Source organism: Primulina tabacum, chromosome 15 (genome assembly GCF_025594145.1).
Source record: "Primulina tabacum isolate GXHZ01 chromosome 15, ASM2559414v2, whole genome shotgun sequence".
Lineage (NCBI taxonomy): Eukaryota > Viridiplantae > Streptophyta > Magnoliopsida > Lamiales > Gesneriaceae > Primulina > Primulina tabacum.
The window spans coordinates 5,796,403-5,823,863 of NC_134564.1; the positions used below are offsets into that span (position 1 = coordinate 5,796,403).

Consider the following 27,461-nt stretch of genomic DNA (forward strand, 5'->3'; position numbering starts at 1 on the left):
ATTTTTGGCAATATATTATCATCATAATCCTAAAGCGGGCAGCAAAGCCTTTCACTTCGGTAGCCTGATTGTTTACTGTATGTCTGGGGACTGCCACATGATCATACCAACCTTGTTCATTTCGCCGGTATACCGAGGTATCTAATTCATGATATATGTCTTTTGTATTGATAAAGAACTAATTTCCTTTCTTCACCTACCCAAAATTAAATTATTGGCCTCACAATTATTGCCAGATGAATCATTCTTTATATGATGATGATGTATGCATGCATTACGTATAAGTTGGACCCTAAAAACTGCATATATCCTTGTACAAAGTTCATGTGTGTAATGCCCGAGATTTTAGCTTAATACTTTTGAGTTATCATGTATTATGAATAAGAGAATGGAAGAACAGACATGGAGAAGCGACGTGCAATTTGAGTTTAGTTGCAAAGTATAGTGTTGGAGAAGAAAGACCAGTGCACCCGCGGTTCAAAAGACAGTGCACCCGCGGTGGTTCATAGGAAATTTTGGAAGAGATACAGAACGGTCACCGCACCCGCGCCATAAAATCTACCACACCCGCGGTGTTGCTACAGTAGAGGCACCGCACCCGCGGTCAAAAATGCACCGCACCCGCGGTCGTGCCTTCTGAAATTGTGGAAGTATTACAGCACGCTCAGCGTCCAAGGGCTAGCGCACCTGCGGCGAGACGTGCAGAACATGCAATGAGCCACGTTTTTCTTGTCATGCAACTTGGGATATATATAGATATATTGTTGCAATCCCTGGAGAATTCAGAAGAAAGGACCAAGCGCTTAAGAAGAAAATCCTTACGCCTTTATATTTCAATCCGTCCGTCTGGTTTGTAATCCGAATTCAGTACTGAGTTTCTGTCGACGCAGGCTTCAACTGGACGTAAGTTTTCTTATGTTCTGATAGGATCTGAAATTATGATATTGAAGGAATGATGATTTGCTTATATTTATGTGTTCTGGGTATACTGATCAGTATATAATCGAAGTCAGATCGAAGAACAGACTGTGTATATAATTGTTATGATTTTCAGAAGTAATATGACTGAGATGGTACAGATTTGGTATCGTGCTCTATTATTATTGAAGATTATGATTGTACTGATATTGATTATGAGCCGAGTTAGTATATCTGTGATGTTGAGATTGACGGAGTTACTGAGACTGTATTATTATGCCGTCGAAACATCAGTAGATTGGTATTGATCAGATTATGTCTTGATTTGCGTATTGATCAGAACAGGCCGTGAATTGAGCTGTATATTGACATAGTCTATCCGATATTGTCATTCCAGATTGATATGGACAGATTTGACTTCGAGACTTCGAATTCGTCAGACCGAGAAGAGGAAGGTATAAATTGATGTTGATGCGGGATTGCACAACTCGAGTTGGATTCGACTTGAGTTTCCCAAAATCACATACTTTATGTTATTGCATTGTTATTTGCAATTGAATGTGATTGATATCTTTGGTCTATGGATTTATAGACAATGTATGTATTGAGTCATAGGCGGATGTGCCTAGTCGTATACATTTGATCTCGTGACAGAGGTGCCTAATTGTGATGGAATCGTCACTGGCCCATTGCACATTGTCACCGAGGTTTGGCTATATCGAAGTGGATAGAATTGGAGTTTCTTCTATTACTGATGTTCGATATGGACGCCAGGGTCGATAGGCTCAGTCTGTGGCTGATTCGTCAAGACGCCGGACGTTTGGCTATATCGGAGTGGATAGAATTGGAGTTTCTTCTATTACTGGTGTTCGATATGGAAAGAGCCAAAGTCCGTGAATAAGAACATGCCACCACCCCGATCGGGAGTGTAGGTGGGTGTATGTTCTTATTCCGATCGGGATCCCTAGATTAGGACGAGTCGAGTCAGAGTCCATGAGTCACTGAGCGTGATTCAGAGTTTGTGTTGATTCATGTGTCGGATGTGATACATGTTATATTCAGAGTTGATATTGATTTACGCTTCTGATTTGATACATGTTATGAAATATCTGTTTCATGCTGTTATAGTTGTTTATATGAAATGCATGTATACATGATTTATACCGGGAATGTAATTCTCACCGGAGTTATTCGGCCGTTGTCTTGTTTGTATGTGTTCTTGACAACAGGTGAGACATGATCAGGATCAGGAAGAGGATGAGAGATTATAGTTAGCGTGGAGATCCGGGCCCAGAAGCATAATATGATTCAGCACTGGATGTATAGTCGTTGAACCTAGTTGAGATAGAGACTTGTAGTACATGATTTGTACTTTTATACTGATATGTATATTAAATAGATTTACATTACGTTTCCGCACTTATAATTTAAAAAGAAAAAAAAATTTTAGTCCCACTTTTCTTAATTGTTATATTTGACATTAATAATGATTAAGAACTGTATTAGCGTCCGGGTCCCCACAATGTGAATATCATCTTATGTTAATAATTGAATGGTAGGACAATCTATAAATGTAATGATAGGTATGCCATACACAAATCTTAGAAAACTATAGATATATTTCCAATTTACCTTAGTTTCTTTTGGTCACGCTTGATGTTTCATTCCTTGCTATATTGATTCAATATTTGAACAGTGTTTCTTAGGCTAACTAGATGTTAGCAGTGTATTTCATGCAACACCTTGTAGCATATTCAGTCAGAATATTGGAAATCATTTAACACCAAATATGTTAGCAATGTAATTCATGCAACACTGTAGTAGCATATTCAGTCAGAATATTAGAGATCATTTAACACCAAATACAACGCAGTCTAAATTATCTCAGCTATCTGTCCTTCTTAAAACAAGCTTTCATACTGTATACTTCTTGATCCAGAAAACACTAATAAATTAAATTGCATAAATAAAGATAAAAGTATAAAACTCTGGGAAGCAAGAAAATGCATGCAAGCTTACAGTTTCAACTTAACTCAGTTTCTTAGTGTATCAATATGACAGTTTCAAAATATATATGGGAGTCATTAAAGAAACACAACTCAGGACTTATCTCACAAATGCACAAATCAAACCAACTAGGCTAAAAATGAGGACTTTTTAACATCGCCTCACGTATGTTTCGTAGATAAACAAATCATAAGCCAGCCCAAATGAAAAATCAACTGTTTGATGTTTTGAGTTAGCAATCTAATACAGTCGGTCAAGACTACAAACTTAATGGCAATTGCCACCTCGAAGTGAAGTGAAAGGGAAATAAGCATAAAATATATGGCAAGTAATCAACAAGATTACCTCTCCTAGTATGGGCACTTAACTAAGCATTCATAATATACTGGAAGCGTTTTGACCCTTTCTCTTCTTTCTCTTCCTTTGCTTCGGCGGCAGAAGAACAACTTTTATAGCGGCATCAAAGACGACCTTCACATTCTGCAATATTGGGTAGGAGATTAAGGAAAATACGAACAGTATAAAGAAAGCTGTTACGTCATAAACCAAGAGAAGAACACAAATCCAAAATAATAGATTATTATGCTAGAGTCCTGACGCAAAACTGGACATGTGACTGATACGATTTTGCTATGGATATTACAAAATAAGGTATTTAATTTGAAAATTATATGCATTACCTGTTGTGTCTTTGCACTCCACTCAATATAAGAAGTAGCCTCAATCAACTTCCTCAGCTCCTCTCCCTTGAAACGAAAAGCGAAGATTAAGTTTCTTTAGGAGGAACATAATACGTCAGTCTATCGTCGTGGAAGAGGGAAAGGATGGTCTCTATGCTAGTAAAGTCAGTCTGTACGTAACATGATAGCAGAAAACAAAACAAGATACCTGTGCAGTCATGATGGGAACAGATCCAGGGTGATCTACAAAGAATTGTCTGTCCTCACGAAGATCTGAAAGGAGACAAGTCATGGTCATTTGGACTGAAGTCTGAACACCCACCAAATGTAAATGCATGTTGTGTAGGAGAACCATTATAAAACCTATGTAAGAAAATTGTGACCCGTAAAATAAACGTGTTGAAAATGACGACGGTCATTGCCAACAATTGTTGAAAAAATTTGTACACGGCAGCCTCAAATTTTGAAAATTGAGATGCGTATACAAATTTGGTTTGAATCTCGAGCTCCCAAAACACTCGGTGATGGTATGAGTGTGCCTATAAATACTGAAGGCATTGAGGTCCCTAAGCACACAATCTCATACAGAAAATACACCATCTAAAGGAGTGTTGAAGTGTTTAGAAGGCTTCAGTCGAAAAGAAATCAGAAAGCTTCAACAAATTTTCAATGGATGGAGGTATTTCTCGATCCGCTTTCGCATATTATATCATGTTTATGTATACGTAAAAACATGATTTTAGAGGAAAATTCTGACATTTGGTATCAGAGCATTGATACCTCTGCCTTGAAATTTTTTTTATTTGCGTAAAAAGCTTGAAGTTTGGATATGGATTTTAAGAAAGTTTACGTACCTGAAAATTTCTTCGGAAAATTTCTTCACGTTGCACTTCGAAGTTCTCGGATGAGATCTTGAAAATTGTATAAAGTTTCTAAATTTGAAAATTAAAAGAAATTTTTTGAGAGCAAATTTTGAGAAATCCTTCGGAAGACGAAGAAGACTTCGGATGCTTGTGATTATCTGTAATGGAATTGAAGCTATATGAAATCAATAATTGCGTGCATGGAATTATTACAAAACAATACCCACACGTTAATTTTCATTATATTAGGCTTTCATTCTTTAAGGCTTTGTCGGGAAAATAATTGATTTGAAATCAAATTGGTGGGTCTCGCAACATTAATAATAATTATTATTATTTTTAAAATAAAAATAATAATAATAAATAATTAATTAATTAATTAATGTGTAATTAAGTTATATGTATAATTCGGTATACATATAGCATTTGGTTAAATAATTTGTACACATTGAAATAATTCCAAGTTCAACGTAATTTCTAATACATGTTTAGAAATTATTTTTGCATGTTAGATAAAATGTCAAATATTATGGATAAGTGTTTGATGTGTACATGCAAATTTAATATTATACTTGCATTTATTTTTGAAGTTTTTTAAATGCAAATTGTATTGAAAAATATTTTGGAAAAACAATATTCACATTGTGTTCATATTAAATTATATTAAGTTATTTATAATTAAAAACATATCAAGTAAGATGTGAATATAATAAAATATTTCAGATATTCACAAATGAACAAATAATCCTCACTTTATCACTACTCTGATAAAAGAGAAAAACTGATGAGGAGCCCACATTTTTATGTAAACGTGATCCTCACTTTATCACTACTCTGATTGAAGAGAAAAACTGATGGGGAACGTATTTGTTCATATTAAGAAAAAATAGTGAATATAAAGTTATTTAATAAAAAATTTTGGCTTATAAAGATTCACATAAATGTGGATAATTAAGTTGAATAATAATTATAAGGTGATGTAAGAAAACATGATCTGAGAGAGTTCTTCATAGATCGGTTTAAACTGCATTGACTAGCCACTGGTCTCCCTGAGGAACGTTGCTTTGTCTAGGAGTTAGGTATTTAAAGGGCTTTAGCACTACCTATCTTTCCTGGAGCCCTCTTGGAAAGTGTTGATTGCGAAATAATTATTATATAAAGCATTAAGTAAAGCCAAATTTTGTCCGGTTAACCGTATAATTTTAAATAATTGAGGAATAGCCACAACATCCTTAATTATGAAAAATTATGCATTAAGTGGATTTGGATCATATAATGGACATAAATTGTAATTAATTATATAAACATAAAAAATTTTACCCCACAGGGATTTTTATTATATTTATATAACTAAGTAGGTTAAAATATCAAATTATATTTTTCTTAATTTACCCACAGGATTTAAGGAAAATATATTTTGATAGTTTTATCATAAAGTTACAAAAAAAAAATCTTATTGAATTAAAATTTTAGCCCACAGGGAAAATTTTATGTCACTAGATTTTAAAACATGAATTACATTGGTAAAACATGATATTATCTCAAAATTTTAAGCATATGATATTTTGTGCAGTTATGCAATCTGCGAGTTTTTTTGATATGAAATGTGACATTCCCGAACTAAAGGGCGACAACTATAAAATATGGAAAGAAAGAATTCTTCTTCAATTAGGATGGATGGAATATTGATTATGCTATACGGAAAGACGAACCATCTGCTATTACTGAAAACAGCATTCCGGATGATGTTGATCTTTATGAAAAATGGGAGCGATCTAATCGACTCTGCGTAATGTTCATAAAGACCAAAATCTCTGCTGGTATGCGTGGTTCTGTCGATCAGCATAATAATGTCAGAGAATTACTGAAGGCTATTGATGAACAATTTCAGTCTTCAGATAAGGCACTTGCAAGCACCCTAATTATGGAATTCTCTTCATTAAGGCTCACCAGTGTGAGAGGTGTGCGAGAGCACATCATGAAAATGCGGGACATAGCAGCTCGGCTCAAGACACTTGAAGTGGAAATGTCTGAGATTTTTCTTAGTGCACTACATTTTATGCACTCTTCCACAGCAATATGGACCCTTCAAAATTTTTTACAACACACATAAGGACAAATGGTCAATTAATGAATTAATGACCATGTGTGTTCAAGAGGAAGGAAGGCTGTTAATGGAAACAAGTGATAATGTTTTTATGACTACACAAGGAAAGTATAAGAAGCAAGCCAAAGTCAAGGGAAAAGGGAAAGGAATAATTCCACCCCAACCTGACATCAAGAAAGAATCCAAGTGAAAGGAATAATTCCACCCCAACCTGACATCAAGAAAGAATCCAAGTGTTTCTTTTGTAAAAAGACGGGACATATTAAGAAGGATTGCAATAAATTTAAGGACTGGCATTGAAAAGAAAGGTATTCCTACTTCATTTGTCTGTTATGAATCTAATATGGTTGATATAATTTATAACACATGGTGGATTGATTCTGGTTCTACAATCCATATTACAAATACCTTGTAGGGTATGCAAAACCTAAGGAAGCCAATAGAAAATGAGCGAAGCATCTATTCAGAAAACAAGATGGCTTCGCATGTGGAGGCTATTGGGACTTGCTGCCTAGTGTTGAATAGTGGTTATATTTTAAATTAGAAAAGATCTTTTATGTTCCTAGTTTTTCTAGGAATTTAATTTCAGTTTCAAAACTTGTACCCATTGGTTATTCATTTCAGCTTTTGGATAAATCAATAAATTTGTTTTATAAATCAAATCTTATTGGAAATGGTACAATGATTGATGGTCTTTTCTCTATTTCTTTACAAAATAATAACACCACTATGTATGTTCAAAGAGGTATTAAAAGATGTGTTATAAATGAAGATTCCTCTAAATTGTGGCACAGAAGATTGAGACACATCTCCATAGAGAGAATTAAAAGATTAGTAAATGATGGAGTACTCAGTACTTTAGATTTTACTGATTTTAAGACTTATGTGAACTGCTTTAAGGGAAAGCAGACCAATAAGTCTAAAAAGGGTGCCAAGAGGAGTATGGAAATATTAGAAATCATACATTCAGATATTTGTTGTCCAGATATGGACATGCAAAGTCCGAAATACTTCATCTCTTTCATTGATGATTACTCACGATATATGTATATCTACATGCTTCATAACAAAAACGAAGCACTTGAAGCCTTTAAGGTTTTTAAGGCTGAAGTGGAGAAGCAATGTGGAAAACATATTAAGATCGTGAGAACTGATAGAGGTGGAGAATATTATGGTAGATACACTGAGAATGGACAGGCATCTGGTCCGTTTGCGAAATTTCTCCAAGAACATGGGATTGTTGCCCAATATACTATGCCTGGTTCTCCGGACCAGAATGGCGTAGCTGAGAGGAGAAACCGAACATTATTGGACATGGTGAGGAGCATGTTAAGTATCTCCAAACTTTCTAAATCTTTGTGGACTGAAGCTCTTAAGACAGCTGTGTATATATATAAACCGAGTTCCAACTAAGGCTGTCCCAAAGACGCCATTTGAGTTATTTAAAGGTTGGAAACCGAGTTTGCAACATATACGCGTTTGGGGTTGTCCTTCAGAAATAAGAGTTTATAACCCACATGAAAAGAAACTGGACCCAAGAACTATAAGTGGATATTTCATTGGGTATGCTGAAAAATCCAAAGGGTACAGATTCTATTGTCCATCTCACAGCACTAGAATTGTGGAATCACGAAATGCAAAATTTCTTGAAAATGACTTGATTAGTGGGAGTGATCATGACATAGTTTTTGAAAATGATCACATTAATGAACAACCCTCTTATTCAAATGACAGATTGGTCGTTATTCACACCCCTCAAGACCAAATGGGTGTTAGGCAACCGATTACTGAAGTTCCACAAATCGCTGATGAAAATCCAGTAGATCAAGTTGTTAATGAAAAACAACAAGAAATTGTTGATCAACCAAACAACCTTAGGAGATCTACTAGAATAAGAAGATCAGCAATATCTAGTGATTATATTGTGTATTTACAAGAATCGGACTTTAACATCGGAGCCGAAAATGATCCTGAAACGTTTTCACAAGCCATGAGTTGTAATGAGTCAAAACTATGGTTTAATGCTATGAAAGAAGAGATGAATTCTATGGTAGTTAATGGAGTCTGAGATCTTGTTCAATTGCCTGATGGTGTAAAAGACATTGGATGTAAATGGGTCTTCAAAACAAAGAAAGACTCATTAGGCAACATTGAAAGATATAAAGCAAGACTCGTTGCTAAAGGATTCACTCAGCAGGAAGGAATCGATTATAAGGAGACTTTTTCTCCTGTATCTAAGAAAGATTCTCTCCGTATCATTCTAGCATTAGTTGCACATTTTGACTTAGATTTACAACAAATGGATGTGAAAACAGCTTTTCTCAATGGAGAACTAGAGGAAGAGGTTTATATGAAACAACCTTGAAGGATTCTTCTCTAGTAATGGTGAGCAATTGGTTTGTAATCTTAAGAAATTTATATATGGATTGAAACAAGCTTCCCGTCAATGGTATTTAAAGTTTCATGATGTTATCTCTTCATTTTGATTCGTTGAGAACCCCATGGATCAATGTATATACCAGAAGGTCAGTGGGAGCAAGATTTGTTTCCTTATTCTATATGTGGATGATATATTACTTGCAACCAATGATAAATGTTTGTTATATGAGGTGAAACAATTCCTCTCTAAGAACTTTGATATGAAGGATATGGGTGATGCATCTTATGTCATTGGCATTAAGATACATAGAGACAGAATTCGAGGTATTCTAGGTCTGTCTCAAGAAACCTATATAAACAAAGTGTTAGAGAGATATCGGATGAAAGATTGTTCACCAAGTATAGCTCCTGTTGTGAAAGGTGATAAATTCAATTTGAGCCAATGCCCAAAGAATGATCTAGAGCGGGAACAAATGAAAAACATCCCTTATGCTTCTGCTGTCGGAAGCTTGATGTATGCTCAGGTTTGCACTAGACCTGACATTGCATTTATTGTTGGGATGTTGGAAAGATATCAGAGTAATCCAGGTTTAGATCACTGGAAAGCTGCAAAGAAAGTCATGAGGTACCTTCAAGGGACCAAAGATTATATGATTATGTTCAGACGAACTGAAAATTTGGAAGTAATTGGCTACTCTGATTCAGACTACGCTGGTTGCATTGATTCAAGAAAATCCACTTCAGGATATATTTTCATGCTAGATGGTGAAGCTGTATCTTGGAGAAGTGCAAAGCAGACATTGACTGCTACTTCCACTATGGAAGCTGAATTCGTATCTTGTTTTGAGGCAACCTCACATGGTGTATGGTTGAAGAGTTTCATTTCAGGGCTTAGAATTATGGATTCTATATCTAGGCCATTAAGAATATATTGTGACAATTCAGCTGCTGTTTTTATGGCTAAAAATACCAAAAGTGGTAATCGAAGCAAGCACATCGACATTAAGTATTTAGCCATACGAGAACGTGTTAAAGATAAAACCATGGTTATCGAGCACATTAGCACTGAATTGATGATTGCAGATCCTTTGACTAAGGCATGCCACCATTGAAATTCAAGGATCATATAGAAAGAATGGGACTTGGTTCTTTTATGTAATTTTGTTGTAAAAACAAAATTAATAAAACTCATTAAGTTATGATATTTTTCATATTCAGTTATGTACATATTCAGTTATCATGAAAAATATCAATAAAGTTGGACCTCGAATAAACATAGGGTTTATTCATTAAGTTATTTGAGAGATATAATACATTGTGATACATGGAAGATAATAATCGTTTTTGGATGACCTATCGCCATGATTCATGTATTTTAATTTCTCCTATGATAAATGAGATATACGGGTCAAGTGGGAGAATGTAAGAAAATTGTGACCCGTAAAATAAATGTGTTGAAAATGACGACGGTCATTGCCAACAATTGTTGAAAAAATTTGTACACGGCAGCCTCAAATTTTGAAAATTGAGATGCGTATACAAATTTGGTTTGAATCTCGAGCTCCCAAAACACTCGGTGATGGTATGAGTGTGCCTATAAATACCGAAGGCATTGAGGTCCCTAAACACACAATCTCATACAGAAAATACACCATCTAAAGGAGTGTTGAAGTGTTTAGAAGGCTTCAATCGAAAAGAAATCAGAAAGCTTCAACAAATTTTCAATGGCTGGAGGTAATTCTCGATCCGCTTCCGCATATTATATCATGTTTATGTATACGTAAAAACATGATTTTAGAGGAAAATTCTGACAACCTAGTCATCTTTTTAATGATTAGTTTGGAATTAAACTGATATGTTGACATGATTAAATATAAAATTGAACAGGGCCTGTAGAAACGACAGTTGATTTTCAAAGGACTATGATGAAATTAACATATTATCAATTAAGAAGCTGGTAGACAGAAAATGACAATAGATGAGTTTCTCTGGCGATAACTCAAATTATAATGAAACATACAAGTTTACTAACTCGTATTACAGCAAATCATAAAATAGATAGAAAACATACAAATCATCACGGGTATGTAATATAACTTTGATGCCAATTCATTTTCAGCAGAGGAATGTTTAATAATATCTTCTTTGCCATATCATAATTCATTCATGCGTTTCCTCCTTAAAATTCCAAGAATCCAATCCATTATTCTCAATTATAAATTTTGGCAGTAAAGGTTATCCTCAGGTAGCATGAATATTTCATGGGTCACCAGAAATTATTGCATGAATTACTGTTAAAATAAATTTCCTGACTTTGATCTATACATGAGGAATTTGTTCAGAAAGAGTAAATAACAACAGTTTCACATTAATACGCTGGAACTTAGGCAGTGTTGTATCCTGCAACCAACTAGTTGAAGGAACAGCCATTTCACATGCTTATCTTACGACAATTTTAACAGCACGGTTAATTTTCTTGAAGTTATGCAGAAATTGTTGACAAATTCAAGCATGTTTTGTATTCAAAGTATTTTTCAAAGTTTGGTTCAAAGTTAGGCTACCAAACTTTGAAAACACATCCATCGTTCACATTTCACCAACCCCAAAATTTTTCCTATAAATACCATACATTTGCATCCATTCAATCCATCCCAAGACAAGCAAAAACACAAGCAATTGAGTCTTGTATAGCCTAGTCATTTAGATAAATTTTAGTATGCTCTGTGGTTGCGGCAATGTCCGATCTTTCACATCAGAAAGAATTTTCTATTTGATTAGAGTTGTGTGAGTTCCACTTTGAAAGTGAGATTGAGTATGTCATCCAAGGATAATTATTCTTGAAGTTCTTGGTGTCCCCTAAGTTGTTCTAGGAAGAGTTGTTGTTATCTCCTATTGTTATAGGAAGGATTTGTACCCATTATTGATATAGTGGAGATTTCTTTTGTTGGACTTCGGTCTCGTGGTTTTTCCCTAATTTGGGTTTTCCACGTAAAAATCCTTGTGTCATTTTCTTCATCATTGTTGACATCGTGAAAATATTTTGATCTGACATTATCGCTAAAGGGAAAAGAATCAACTGCTTCCGCTGTACGAAAATTTATTTAACTTGGTTGTCTTTCCCAACAAGTAGTATCAGAGCCACGTTAGGATACATGGAAGAATCCATTGGAGGGATGTTTAAACTCAACGGATCAAATTATTCCATATGGAAGGCAAGCATGTTGGACCTGCTATATTGCAAAGATCTGTATTTGCCATTGAGTGGTGATAGTGCCAAGCCAGAAAACCTATCAAATGAAGAATGGACTATACTGCATCGAAAAGCTGTCGGTTTCATACGACATTTTATCGAACACAGTATCTTTCATCACTTCGCGAACGAGAATAAAGCTGATGCTCTGTGGACAAAAATTGAAGCTATGTTTGAGAGAAAGAATGCCTTGAACAAAGCTTCGATTATCAGAAATCTTGTACGACTGCGATACAAAGAAAATGCAAATATGACAGAGCATCTGAATGCTTACCAGGGTCTAATCAACCAATCTATCACCATGAAGATTACCCTGGATGACGACGTTACGGCACTATTATTACTGAGCTCCTTGCCAGATAGTTGGGATACTCTTGTGGTGTCGCTCAGTAATTCTGCTCCTGATGGAAAACTGACATTACAAACAGTCAAAGATTGTCTTCTAAATGAAGAGTCCAGAAGAAAGGAGCAAGAAGCCAACTCTGAAACTAAGGCATTAGTTACAGAAATCGTTGATAATCGGGGAAGAAATTACACCAGAGGACCTCATAAAGGAAGAGACAAATCCAGAAGAAAGTCCAAGACCAGAAAAAAATTCAAGGGCCATTATTGTGGAGGTCCAAATCACTATGAAAGAGAATGCAGAAAAAAGAAGAGAGATCAAAGGAATGAGACAAAGTCGGAAGAGAAAAACACAGCTGCAGTTACATCTGATGGAGATATTATAATCCTTAGTGATGATGCATGTGTCAGTATATCATACCAGCAAACTGATTGGATTATTGACTCGGGAGATTCATATCATATTACTCCACACAGAGATATGTTTGCGTCCTACTCAAGTGGAAACTTTGGCAAAGTTAGAATGGCCAATCAAGGTTTGACTGAGATCGTTGGTATGGGGAGCATTGTCTTGGAGACAGATACAGGGTGTCATCTCATTCTCAGAGATGTTCGACATGTTCCAGATATTCGATTTAACATCATCTCTACAAGCAAGCTTGATGATGATGGTTGTTCCAGTCACTTTGGTGGAGGAAATGGAAACTCACCAAAGGATCTCTTATTATTGCTAGAGGTATGAAGCAAAATTCTCTTTACCTCATGCAAGCAAAAATATCAAATGGAGAGGTTCATGCATCTACAAAAACCTCATCCATTGAGTTGTGGCACAAGAGACTTGGACATATTAGCCAGAAGGGAATGGAAACTTTGGCTAAGAGAAAACTCCTTCCTGAAGTATCTGGTATGCATTTGGAAACTTGTGTTGATTGTTTGGCCGAAAAACAACACAGAGTTGCATTTCAAAGTTTTTCTTCATCAAGGAAAACTCAACGCTTGGAGTTAGTACACATATATTTGTGTTACGTGAAAGACAGAACTCTCGGTGGTGCGCTGTATTTTGTCACCTTTATTGATGATTTCTCACGAAAGGTCTGGTGCTTTGCGCTGAAATCTAAAGATCATGTCCTTGAGGTCTTTAAGCATTTTCACGCAAAAGTTGAAAGAGAAACAGGAAAGAAACTGAAGTGTATTCGTTCTGACAATGGTGGTGAATACAGAGGTCCATTTGAGCAATACTGTATAACTCATGGTATCAGGCTTGAGAAAAATTTTCCAAAAACCCCTCAGCACAGTGGTCTAGCTGAAAGAATGATCAGGAAAATATGTGAAAGGATAAAGTGTATGTTATCACACTCCAAAATGCCCAATTCCTTTTGGGGCGAAGCTATGAGAACTGCAATTGATTTGATCAACCTTTCTCCATCAACTTCGTTAGATGGTGATATTCCTAACAAAGTTTGGACAGGGAAAGATGTCTCATACAAACACTTGAGAGTGTTTGGTTGCAAAGCATTTGTTCATATACCAAAAGATGAAAGATCCAAGCTTGATGAAAAATCCAAAAAGTGCATATTTTTGGGTTATGGCCATGAAGAGTTCGGATACAGATTATGGGATCCGTTGAATCAAAAGATTGTTAAAAGCCGAGATGTTGTATTCCTCGAAGATGAAGTTGGTTCTGATGTGGAACACAACAAACAATCACAATCATCCAATTCAGAAATTCCTGTAAATTTAGATCCATGTTTATTTCCCCACAATTCAGGATCACGGGGGAGAAACACAAATTGAGCATGACGAGATAGTTGAGCCAATAGATGCTCAAAACAAATCTTCAACTCCACCTTCAGAAATAGAGATCAGAAGGTCCACCAGACAAAGAATACCTTCTACGAGATACAACCCACATGAGTATTTGATGATCACTAATGGCGGAGAAGCAGAGAGTTTCCAAGAAGCTGTATCAAGTACACAAAAAGATAAGTGGATCGAAGCAATGAAAGAAGAGATGCAATCGCTTCATGAAAATCACACCTACAACTTAGTAAAGCTACCAAAAGGTAAGAAAGCACTCAAAAATAAATGGGTTTACAAGGTTGAAGACTGAAGAAAATAAATCACGGCTAAGGTACAAAGCAAGACTAGTTGTGAAGGGTTTCAGCCAGAAGAAAGGTGTTGATTTTGATGAAATTTTCTCACCAGTGGTGAAGATGTCCTCTATCAGAGTTGTTTTGGGACTTGTAGCTAGTATGGATCTGGAAATAGAACAACTCGATGTTAAGACTCCATTTCTTCATGGTGATCTAGATGAAGAAATATATATGGAGCAACCGGAAGGATTCACAGTTAAAGGCAAAAAGAATATGGTGTGTCGACTAAACAAAAGTTTGTATGGGTTGAAACAAGCTCCAAGACAGTGGTACAAGAAGTTTGACACATTCATGATGAATCATGGGTACAGCAGAACCAATTCTGATCATTATGTATTTGTTAAGAAATATGATCAGAATGATATCATCATATTATTGTTGTATGTTGATGATATGTTGATCATTGGTCATGATCCAAGCAAGATAAAAAAGCTTTAAGGGGGAGCTTAACAAGTATTTTGCAATGAAAGACTTAGGACCGGCAAAACAGATTCTTGAAATGAAGATCTCCAGGGATATGGGCAATAAGAAATTATGGTTATCTCAAGAACAATACATTGAGAAAGTTCTTGAAAGATTCAAAATGGATAAGGCAAAGGCTGTTGGTACTCCACTTGCAGGTCATTTCAAACTAAGTTCTATTCAATGTCCCACAAGTGAGGAAGAAAAGAAAGAAATGGAAAGGGTTCCTTATGCTTCAGCAGTTGGCAGTCTGATGTATGCGATGGTATGTACGAGACCTGATATTGCTCATGCAGTTGGCATGGTAAGTCAATTTCTCTCGAATCATGGCAAAGATCACTGGTCAGCAGTGAAATGGATATTCCGATATTTTAGAGGTACTTCTAAGCTTTGTTTGAGATTCGGAACTAGTCAAACTGTGTTAGAAGGTTATACTGATGCAGATATGGCTGGTGATGTTGATTCTAGAAAGTCCACATCCGGATACTTGATGACATTTGCAGGGGGAGCAGTCTCATGGCAATCAAAACTTCAAAAGTGTGTGGCATTGTCCACAACAGAAGCCGAGTACATAGCCACAACTGAAGCATGTAAAGAACTACTATGGTTAAAGAAGTTTCTACAAGAGTTAGGCTTGAGACAAGACAAATTTACGCTCTACTGTGATAGTCAGAGTGCAATTCATCTGAGTAAGAACTCCAGTTTACACTCAAGGTCAAAGCATATTGATGTACGGTATCATTGGATCCGAGATGCGTTGAACGAGAAATTGTTACATCTTGAGAAGATACATACAGATGCAAATGGTTCTGATATGTTTACGAAGTCATTGTCCAAAGAAAAGCTGGAAAACTGTAGAAATGTGGCAGGTCTGTTTGAATCTACAAAATGAAGCTTGAGGGGGAGAATTGTTGACAAATTCAAGCATGTTTTGTATTCAAAGTATTTTTCAAAGTTTGGTTCAAAATTAGGCTACCAAACTTTGAAAACACATCCATCATTCACACTTCACCAACCCCAAAATTTTTCCTATAAATACCATACATTTGCATCCATTCAATCCATCCCAAGACAAGCAAAAACACAAGCAATTGAGTCTTGTATAGCCTAGTCATTTAGATAAATTTTATTATGCTCTGTGGTTGCGGCAATGTCCAATCTTCCACATCAGAAAGAATTTTCTATTTGATTAGAGTTGTGTGAGTTCCACTTTGAAAGTGAGATTGAGTATGTCATCCAAGGATAATTATTCTTGAAGTTCTTGGTGTCTCCTAAGTTTTTCTAGGGATAATTGTTGTTATCTCCTATTGTTATAGGAAGGATTTGTACCCATTATTGATATAGTGGAGATTTCTTTTGTTGGAATTTGGTCTCGTGGTTTTTCCCTAATTTGGGTTTTCCACGTAAAAATCCTTGTGTCATTTTCTTCATCATTGTTGATATCGTGAAAATATTTTGATCCGATGTTATCGCTAAAGGGAAAAGAATCAACGCTTCCGCTGTACGAAAAGTTATTTAACTTGGCTATCTTTCCCAACAGAAATGGCTGGCACAAGTACAGTAGACATTCATTTAACAAGACAGTAGGAAATTCATATAAATGCATTAAAAGGAGAGTTTAAAGAGATTCTGACCAAGCTTTGAGTTAGAGTAGGTGTCCGTCGAGCCAAGTGTTGGCCGAGCGTTCACAATGAAACTCTATGTATAAACAATCTTTATTTTAATAATATTTGAAATTATTATTTCGGCACATCTTTATCTGTATATCCATGCTAGTTGCATAGATAAAGTCCTTGAATATACAAATAGTAGAAAGAATATGAGATGCTCATATGATGAGTATCATGAAACTCATATTTGGAATACTGTATATTCTAAACAGTTCCTAGTCGAATCAGCCGCCGCTAAGAAGGATATAGGCTGCTTGAGTTTGAGACTAGTATCTGCGATGTGAGTACCATGTTTCATTGATAGGGGACATTGTGATGTCCGAACATGCAGATAGGTGCTACTTGTAGAGTGCACTGAACAACCCTCCATAAAGAACTTTCCAAGTGGTTCTCACTTATCGATTAGAAACGTCCTAGTTTATGGTTGTACTCCATTAGTCTTTATGACCCGGGACAACATTGAGACTCTATGTGCTAGCATTGCACTTTGAATTGTTTACCGACTCTCATGGGGTCATCAGGTGGCAAGGTTGGGTATTTTGTCGAAACATATAGGAGTCGATGCATTGTAGTCGGGGATTCACCGCTTACCTTCGTGTATGGATATCCTATGTGATCACATGTATATGTAGTATGAAATCTCTGATCAGAGTATGATAGTAATTATGAAAGGGATTTCATAGATTACACCATCGATGCAACTACGACATGACACATAGTATCGATTCTTTGACAGCTCTCGATATACCAATAGTTGTCGAATCTGTCGGGATATATGAGATGAAGGGACCGTACTGTACGCTAACCATAATAGATTGGTTCTTGCAGGCACTATCATTTGATACCTAGGGAATCATGTAAGCGATGCTGCTAGACGTTTAACATGATTGGTTGGGTACTATCAGACTTGAGTTCTGACGTTCTTATTATCAAGGAGTTGATAAATAAGAATGGAGCAACTGGGGTATGCTCGAATAAGGACACGTTTAGTCCCGAATCATATTGTGATGTGAACTCACGGCTAGTTGTATCATTGAACCATTGAGGGTCACACAAGTGCTAACTTTTTAGATCCCGATGAGAATTAAAATATTCAATGTGTTGAACGGCTTAGAAGTATGACTTCTATAAGGAGAATGTAACTTTTAATTTGAGGAAGTGTTCCTAAATTAAAAGTTGACCAAATAAATAATGTATTTGAAAATTGTGATTTTCATAAACATTATTATTGACTAAATTAAATTAATTCAAGTGTTGAATTAATTAAACAACATTGGGCCTTGTAGAGCCCAATTAGAAATAATTATTTAACTAGTGGGCTTGAGTAAAATCAAGTAAGGTTTAATTGGTCTCAAATTTGTTTGAGACAATTAAATTAAAGTCAATGGGCCTTGTAATTGTTACAAGCCCAAATAGAATTGCATGCATGGGGAGGTGAAGAGTTGGGGGACAACTTTTTCAATAAACTAGACATGCCATGCACATGCTAACTTTAATTTTTTCACACACCAAGAAAACTCTCCTCCTTCTCTCCTCCCCTACCTATGGCCGAAATTTTGTTGTCTTTTCTCCTCAATTTTTCTCTTCATTTTGGTTGAGGTAAGCTTAGTCCTCTCAATGAAAAATGCTCTAATTTTTCTAGTGCAAAATTAGAGTAGTTCTACATTGTTAGTGGTGGACCTAATTTTGAAGGAAGGAGTTCAAGAACAAGGAGGCTTGAAGATTTGTCTTGCCATTCAAGATCCAAGTTGTTTACAACTTGGTTAGAGTCAAAACATCAATCCTTGTGATTGATAGGTAACTCTCTAAACACACTATGTATGACATATTTTGTGTTATGTTATTTGCTACACTACTAGTGGGTGCTCGGTTTTCACTTGTTGAAAATCATTTTTTTAAAACTTTCGTTGCGCATCCTGGGCACCGTAACCGATCCCCTTTCAAGTGGTATCAAGAGCTATGGTTACAATTTTAGTGTAGCAAATACATGATATTATATTGAGGACAATTTTTAACAGCATGAGATAATTTTTGCAACAAAAACCGAGGCCATTTTGGGGCATATTTCGGGCGGCATGTTGCTGCCCATTTCGGGCAGATCGGGCTGCCCATTTCAGGCAGCAAGGGCATCCCGAGGGGCTACCCGAACGGCCCTCTTCGAAAAATAAAAAAAAATTTGTGTGCAAGTTGGCCGGAATCCGGCAACGGAGCTCCGGCGACGGCGATGACGACTAGGGTTTCCAAAAGTGTTTTGGAATATCAAAGTGTCATGGACCTTGAAGTTGTTGGGCCATTAGATAGCTAATACAATTTGTGAATTTAAATGAGCCAAAATGTTTTCGGTGAAAAATGATTTTTTGGGCCCTTAAGTTTAAATTTACAAAAATTGTACATATTTTCTCATGAAATAAATAATCGAAGTTGGACTTTAATTATTTATAGTAAATTGTGATTTACAAGAAATTCGGTTATAAATAAATTAATTAGAAAGTAGACAAAGGAGTTTGTATACTTTGTTAATTTAGTTTATAATCGTGACGGTTAGTGATTGGATCAAGATATAAATATTGGATCAATTGATTATTGTGATAATTAATTGATGGTGTATGATATGTGATATTATGCATAAAGAATAATCAAAAGCCCAAGCCAAATTTGCTAGGTGTATGCTAGGATATTTTGTGTTGAATGATTGTAATAATTATCAATTTATAAATTGGGCTTGGTTTATGGCCCGTTCCCACCCCATGAGATGTATCCCTATTTGCCATGGATATTTATTTGTAAATATTAATGTAGTGGAAGATCAAGATTGGAAGATTGTGTCCTTGATGATTATGAAGATCGAAGACATGTAAATATTGGAAGATTATGTAAAAGTTGCATTTGCATCCCATGCATTTTCCTAGGATTGGACATAGGCTCATGCTTAGCTCACACGGGCCATTAGTTTTGGGGCGATTGATCATCCTTGTTTTGTTTACTGTTTATAATATATGCACGATATGTTATAAATAATGAGTATGTGTGTTATTATTATGATAATAACAAAGTTGCATGAATCCGGCAAACATACGATCAAACATGGCGAGCTTTTAAATAAAATTAATGATGAGACCTTTCAAAATTAAAAACCCTCATTTTGAATAAGATTCAAAATTAATATCAAACTCGAAAAGGGGAATTATAAAGTTTTTTATAATTTTCATGTCTTCCATCGACAATGGGTGCATGATGAACATTACCCGTGTTCGGGGCTCGGCTTATATTATTGGGGGGAACTCATGGCGACCGTCCATTAAGGTTCAACATCGATGGGTAAGGCTTGACACGTAAAGATGAACGACGTCATATTATTGGGTCCTAATCAAACGTGAGACAAAAGTTTACGTAGAGGGTTGCATGGTGATGCAATTGGAAACTACCTCTTAGGAATTGTGATTGGCTGATATTATTCGGGATCATAATTTGCTAATTGGATCTTACGTACCTACTGAGGAAAAGAGTTTCCTGTTTTCAATTCATGGTAGTGAAAAATGTCAAAACAGTGGGAGTAAAAAAATTTATGAAGTAAAAGTCCATACTTCATATCTTACTAAATATTTTAAAATAGTCACTAACATTTATCTGTTTTACTTTTCAGTACTTTTTGACAATGTCTTCGATTCACAATTCGCTATCTGTAATACTCGACAAACACGTATTAACCCGACCTAATTACCTCAATTGGCTAAGAAATCTGAAAATCGTCTTGAATTCGGAAAGGATAGCGTATACACTTACTGAGTCGCCCCCTGTTGAGGCTCCGACTGACTGCACTCATGAGGAATTGCAGACTTACAAGGAATGGTGTGACCATGACTTGAAAGCCGAGTGTTATATGCAGGCTTCTATGAAAGATGAGTAGTCGCTTCTTTATGTGGGCTCTTCATCTGGTATGAAGACTGGTCCACCTGGGAAGGGGAAGAAGCGTTCTTTCCAACGTCCCAAGAAAAACGTGCCCTTGAAGAGGCAAGCTCCGAATCCCGTTGTGGCAGCCACACCAGTAAAGGCTGACAAGACTGCTGATATTTGTCATCACTGCAAAAGGCCTGGACATTGGAGGCGTAACTGCAGAGAATATCTTGCCTAGAAGGGTTCTGAAAACGGTATGTTCTATATTGAAGTAAACATTTCAATTAACTCTATTCCTTGGCCCTTGGGTATTGGATACCGGCTGTGTCTCACATCTCTGTAATGATTTACAAATGATGGGAAGAAGTAGGAGACTTAGGGAAGGTGAGACCTTCTTGAGGTTGGGAAATGGAGCAAGAGTTGCTGCCAAGACCGTGTGAGATGTTTACTTATTGTTGAACAATGATTTTAAGTTGATTTTAAGAGATGTTTTATTTGTACCTGATTTGGTGAAAAACATTGTTTCTATTTCTATGCTTGATAAAGATGGATATTTTTGTTTATTTAGCAAAGGTGTTTGCAATACTTACAAGAATGAATGTTTAATTGGTACTGGAGAACTTGAAAACGATCTCTATAACTTAAAATTGAAAGATATTCCACTAAACAATGTCCAAGCAATAACAATAACAAACAAGCGAAAACAAGATACTCTAAATTCGGCACAATTATGGCATGCTCGATTAGGACATATTTCCCTAAGAAGGATGAACAACCTAGTGGGAGTGGGCATGTTTGATATGTATGATATTAATTATCTCCCAACTTGTGAATCATGTCTAAAAGAAAAGATGACTAAAATTTACTTTAAGGGCCATGTGGAGCGAGCCAAAGGGTTATTGGATTTGATCCATACCGATGTGTGCGGTCCGCTTAGCATCACCACTAAGCATGGACATGCCTACTTCATCACCTTTACCGATGACTTTTCAAGGTATGGGTATGTGTATTTGATGAAATACAAGTCTGAAGCCTTTGAAAGGTTCAAAGAATTTGGAAGTGAAGTAGAGAAATAGTTGGACAAAGCATCAAGTCACTTCGATCGGATCGAGGTGGTGAGTATTTGAGTGCCGAGTTCCAAGAGTATCTTAGGGAGAATGGGATTCTCTCGCAGTGGACTCTGCCTGCTACACCACAGTTGAATGGTGTTTCGGAGCGTCGTAACCGGACTTTGATGGACATGGTTCGGTCTATGATGGGGTTCACGGAGTTGCCGCCATCCTTTTGGGGATATGAGCTTGAGACAACGGCACTGTTGTTGAACAATGTCCATTCAAAGGCAGTTGATAAGACACCATATGAGATATGAATGGGTAAGCCTCCCAAATATTCTTATCTTAGAATACGGGAATGCCCTGCTTATGTGAAGAAGGAGTGGGAGATAAATTGGATAGTCGATCCATTTTATGTTACTTTGTGGGATATCCAAGGAATTCAGTTGGATATTATTTCTATCATCCCCAAGAAACAAAGGTGTTTGTTTCTATGAATGCAACCTTTTTGGAAAAAGAATTTCTATTGGATAGAAAAGGAGAGATGGTAGAACTCGAAGATGTTCAAGAGAAACCCACAATTGAAGAACCCACACCCGAAGAGCCAAGAGAGGAGATACAAGCTCCTAGAAGACCCGAGAGAGTCTCGAGACCACCTATGACGTATGGTCTGCTTCTTGAAGAGGGCCATGATGAGCCTAACCATGGATGTGATCCAAGGACCTTCAAGGAAGCGTTATCTGATGCCGATTCATCAAAGTGGCTTGAAGCAATGGAATCTGAGATGAATTTCATGCATTCGAACCAAGTGTGGAATCTTGTGGATCCACCTGAGGGAACTGTTCTCATAGGGTGTAAATGGATTTACAAGAGGAAACTTGGGGCGGATGAGAAGGTATTGACCTTCAAGGCGCGATTGGTGGCAAAAGGATATACTCAAAGACAAGGAGTTGACTTTGAGGAAACTTTTTCTCCAGTTGCAATGTTCAAGTCTATAAGGATATTGCTAGCCATAACTGCATGTTATGACTATGAGTTATGGCAGATGGATGTCAAGACAGCATTTCTTAATGGGGATATTAAGGAAGAGATTTACATGCCTTAACCTGAAGGGTTTACATCTATCGGAAGTGAGCATATGGTATGCAAACTTCAAAGATCTATTTATGGACTAAAGCAGGCATCTAGGATTTGGAATCTTAGATTCGATAGTACAATAAAAGAGTTTAGTTTTAATAAGAATCCTGAGGAACCCTGTGTGTACAAGAAGGTCAGTGGGAGTGCTGTGACATTCCTGGTGCTTTATGTTGATGACATTCTACTCATTGGGAATGATGTAGGAATGTTGCAATCAACTAAAATATGGTTAGCGAGTAAATTCTCGATGCAGGACTTGGGTGAAGCATCTTTTGCATTGGGAATACAAATCTATAGAGATAGATCGAGAAGATTGCTTGGTCTCACTCAGTCCACATACATTGATACCATCGTGAAGCGGTTCTCGATGGATGAGTCCAAGAGAGGACATCTACCAATGTGTCATGGCGTGTCCCTATCCAAGTCTATATCTCCCAAGACTGAAGCAGAGATAGCGGCGATGACACGCATTCCGTATGCATCTAGGATTGGTATTATCATATATGGGATGATATCTACACGTCCTGACGTGGCTTTTACACTAAGTGTAGTGAGTAGATATCAGTCGAACCCTGGTCTTCCACACTGGAAAGCTGTGAAAGAAATCCTCAAGTATTTGAGAAGGACCAATAAGTTGTTCTTGGTCTATGGGGGTGGAGAACTGAAATTGGAAGGCTATACCGACTTTAGCTTCCAAAGCGATATCGATGACTCGAAGTCAACCTCTGGGTTCGTATTCATGTTCAATGGTGCTGCTGTCTCTTGGAAGAGTTCCAAGCAAGACAGTACAGCGGATTCCACCAGTGAGGCAGAATACATTGCTGCATCAGCTGCAGCAAAGGAGGCTGTTTGGATAAGGAATTTCGTCCAAGAGTTGGACGTGATTCCTAATAGAGTTGCTCATGTCCCGGTATTGTGTGACAACACGGGAGCTATAGCTCAAGCAAAGGAGCTAAGGTCTCATCAGAAGTGCAAACATGTATTGAGAAAGTACCACATCCTCCGAGAGATTGTTGAAAGAGGAGAAATGTCGATTGACAAAGTCGGCTCCGCAGATAATGTTGCTGATCCACTAACTAAGCCTTTACCTGGACCATTATTCGAGAAACATCGCGAATCGATGGGTTTGAAGCATATGGGTAGTTGGCTCTAGTGCAAGTGAGAGATTGTTAGAGTAGGTGCCCGTCGAGCCAAGTATTAGCCGAGTGTTCACAATGAAACTCTATGTATAAACAATATTTATTTTAATAATATTTGAAATTATTGTTTTGGCACATCTTTTTCTGTATACCCATGCTAGTTGCATAGATAAAGTCCTTGAATATACAAATAGTAGAAAGAATATGAGATGCTCATATGATGAGTATCATGAAACTCATATTTGGAATACTGTATATTCTAAACAGTTCCTAGTCGATTCAGCCGCCGCTAAGAAGGATATAGGTTGCTTGAGTTTGAGACTAGTATCTGCGATGTGAGTACCATGTTTCATTGGTAGGGGACATTGTGATGTCCGAACATGCAGATAGGTGCTACTTGTAGAGTGCACTGAACAACCCTCCATAAAGAACTTTCCAAGTGGTTCTCACTTATCGAGTGGAAACGTCCTAGTTTATGGTTGTACACAATTAGTCCTTATGACCCGGGACAACATTGAGACTCTATGTGCTAGCATTGCACTTTGACTTGTTTACTGACTCTCATGGGGTCATCAGGTGGCAAGGTTGGGTGTTTTTTCGAAACATATAGGAGTCGATGCATTGTAGTCGGGGATTCACCGCTTACCTTCGTGTATGGATATCCTATGTGATCACATGTATATGTAGTATGAAATCTCTGATCAGAGTATGGTGGTAATTATGAAAGGGGTTTCATAGATTACACCATCGATGCAACTACGACATGACACATAATATCGATTCTTTGACAGCTCTTGATATACCAATAATTGTCGAATCGGTCGGGATATATGAGATGAAGGGACCGTACTGTACGCTAACCATAATAGATTGGTTCTTGCAGGCACTATCATTTGATACCTAGGGAATCATGTAAGCGATGCTGCTAGGCGTTTAACATGATTGGTTGGGTACTATCAGACTTGAGTTCTGACGTTCTTATTATCAAGGAGTTGATAAGTAAGAATGGAGCAACTGGGATATGCTCGAATAAGGACTTGTTTAGTCCCGAATCACATTGTGATGTGAACCCACGGCTAGTTGTATCATTGAACCATTGAGGGTCACACAAGTGCTAACTTTTTAGACTCGTTGAGAATTAAAATAGTTCAATGTGTTGAACGTCTTATAAAGGAGTATATAAGCACAAATAAAAATAGAAGTATGACTTCTATAAGGAGAATGTAACTTTTAATTTGAGGAAGTGTTCCTAAATTAAAATTTGACCAAATAAATAATTTATTTGAAAATTGTGGTTTTCATAAACATTATTATGGACTAAATTAAATTAATTCAAGTGTTGAATTAATTAAACACTAGTGGGCCTAGTAGAGTACAAATAATTAAATTAATTCAAGTGTTGAATTAATTAAACAACATTGGGCCTTGTAGAGCCCAACTAGAAATAATTATTTATATAGTGGGCTTGAGTAAAATCAAGTAAGGTTTAATTGGTCTCAAATTTGTTTGAGACAATTAAATTAAAGTCAATGGGCCTTGTAATTGTTACAAGCCCAAATAGAATTGCATGCATGGGGAGGTGAAGAGTTGGGGGACAACTTTTTCAATAAACTTGACATGGCATGCACATGCTAACTTTAACTTTTTCACACACCAAGAAAACTCTCCTCCTTCTCTCCTCCCCTACCTATGGCCGAAATTTTGATGTCTTTTCTCCTCAATTTTTCTCTTCATTTTGGTTGAGGAAAGCTTAGTCCTCTCAATGAAAAATACTCTAATTTTTCTAGTGCAAAATTAGAGTAGCTTCTAGCTTTATTAGTGGTGGACCTAATTTTGAAGGAATGAGTTCAAGAACAAGGAGGCTTGAAGATTTGTCTTGCCATTCAAGAGCCAAGTTGTTTACAACTTGGTTAGGAGTCAAAACATCAATCCTTGTGATTGATAGGTAACTCTCTAAACACACTATATATGACATATTTTGTGTTATGTTATTTGCTACACTACTAGTGGGTGCTCGGTTTTCACTTGTTGAAAATCATTTTTTTAAAACTTCCGTTGCACATCCGGGCACCGTAACCGATCCCCTTTCACTTTGTTCCAACAAGGATTACTGGAACTCCAGGAGCATAGTGCCTCAATTCAGATATCCACTGAACATGCAAAAGAAAAAACAGAAAAACAATCATCATCAATTTTTTGAATTCCAAAGGTTATCAGAAAGGGAACGGAGACGGGGAGTTGGAAATTTTGAAAAATCCATCAGCTTAACTGATAGAGCAAAGTGCAAATATTGTCAAAGAAAGGGTAGAAGGTTAGAATACTGTCCGTTAGAGCCAAATTGTATTGGCCATTACTCTAGCTAAAGTAACATTCAGCCGAACCATCTGATTTTTATTTTTTATTTCTTTTGGGGAATAATTATCAAAGGAAAGGAAAACAGTGAGAAAGGAAGACTGCAAAAAAGAAAGGACAAATCTGTTACAGCATCAGAACAAAAGTCTAACCTTCTTGGAAATATTCTCATAGCTGGCCTTGCTAATGAGGGTGAATGCAAGTATAAAAACATCAGCTCCATGGCCTTAATCTATTGTAATCCTCCTGGCCTAATTAATAAGTCGTGCAATTGTCTGGTCAGTAACTGGCTAGTCTCTTTAAAAGTGAACAAGGAAATAACCAACAACCATTCTACCAGCAGTATCCCATATCCTAGATTGGCTGTGTTTCCATCCACCACGACATTGGTGCTAAAATTGTCAAAAACAGTTGGGACGTAATCCTGTTTATATGTCACGTGACAAGATATCAAAACGGGTTCCTACAATTGGTGTCAGAACCAAGTTAATGGGTTTGATTCCCATTGATTGCAAGAAGTGCAATTATTGTGGGAGATTGTTGGGTGCAATAATTGTCCTTGCTGGAAGAACGATCGAACCGTAGTGCTTGAACTTCTGTGCGGTTTAAAAGATTTGAGTTACACCATTACCACCACTCCGCCAAATTACATTCTGGTTACCCTCGTATGAAACTATCTGAAAGTTCCAACACTGACATAACAACACAATGCAGTCACGAAGCACACTAATTCAGTAGTCACCAGCTAGAGAGAAGTGTTGAGTTGCATGATTGAGAGAGAATCAATCCAACATTTTGCCAGCAGATGCCACATGATTGATTGCGCGTACAATTTTTACATTTTTGGAAAAATAAATGTTATTTACACTAATTTTAAAAATGTGGGGATCCGGACGCTAATTCATCTTCTTAATCAGTATTAGGATCAAATGTAACAATTAAGTAAACTGAGTCATAATTTTTTTTTTAAAATACATGAGTGCGCAACATATGAAATAAATCTTATTTCTTTTACAAGATCAATTTCCAGATCAAAAGTACAAGTCTTGTACAAAA

The 27,461-nt window shown here is 36.7% G+C and overlaps 1 pseudogene; it reads right to left on the reverse strand.

Annotated features, from left to right (window-relative positions):
- Positions 1 to 2,992: 2,992 nt before the first annotated feature.
- Positions 2,993 to 27,219, reverse strand: LOC142525835 (rac-like GTP-binding protein ARAC3; annotated as a pseudogene).
- Positions 27,220 to 27,461: the final 242 nt, after the last annotated feature.